The sequence below is a fragment of the Crocuta crocuta genome, unplaced genomic scaffold (assembly GCF_008692635.1).
Source record: "Crocuta crocuta isolate KB4526 unplaced genomic scaffold, BGI_CrCroc_1.0 scaffold179, whole genome shotgun sequence".
NCBI classification, from domain to species: Eukaryota; Metazoa; Chordata; class Mammalia; order Carnivora; family Hyaenidae; genus Crocuta; species Crocuta crocuta.
Window position 1 is genome coordinate 930996 of NW_027551568.1, and position 708 is coordinate 931703.

A 708-nucleotide genomic window follows, 5' to 3' on the forward strand; every position below is an offset into this window, starting at 1 on the left:
ACCGGACTTGCCGAGGTCCCACAGCCGTCTCGGCCACGCCCGCCCTGCCCTGACCATCCCCTCCCCTGCTTCCCGGAATGCCCCGGGGCCCCTGAGCCAACACGTCTTCACTTGGACGGGGACGGCCCGGAGCAGGGCCTGTGGGGGCCAAGGACAGCCGGGTGGCCGGCGGGCATGGCGGACAGAAGCGCGGCCGGGCCGGGCGCTGGGGCAGCAGAGAAGGCAGCGACGGGACACCGTCTGCGCCAGGGGCACAGGCCACCAGGCGCTGGGTCTTGTCGGCTCAGGACGCCTGGAAGGGGCGGCCGCCATCTGGGTCCCCAGCAGAGGGCAGGCTGGGCAGGCGGTGACCCTCCTCAGCAGCAAGAGGAGCCGGGCTCTCCCACGGGCGGGCCAACAGCCAGGCCCTCTCGATGATTCTGGGAACCCCCCTCCCCACATGCTCAGAAAGCAGGAATGTGCCCTCGCCCTGAGCCCGGGCTTGTCTGGCAGCAGGAGCCCCACGGGGCCCAGCCTGCCATGCCCCTCCCTCCCGTCAGGGGCAGAGGTGCAAGGCCGCCTTCCCGGAGGAGGTGGCCTGGACCTCACTGGACATGGGCCCCAGGGGAGGCTGGCCGGCAGAGACTCCGGCCAGGGAGAGGCTCGGGCAGAGGAGGAGGCAGAGCGGGACAGAGGCCGAGGGAGGGGCTCTCCCTGCTGCCCCTGGCC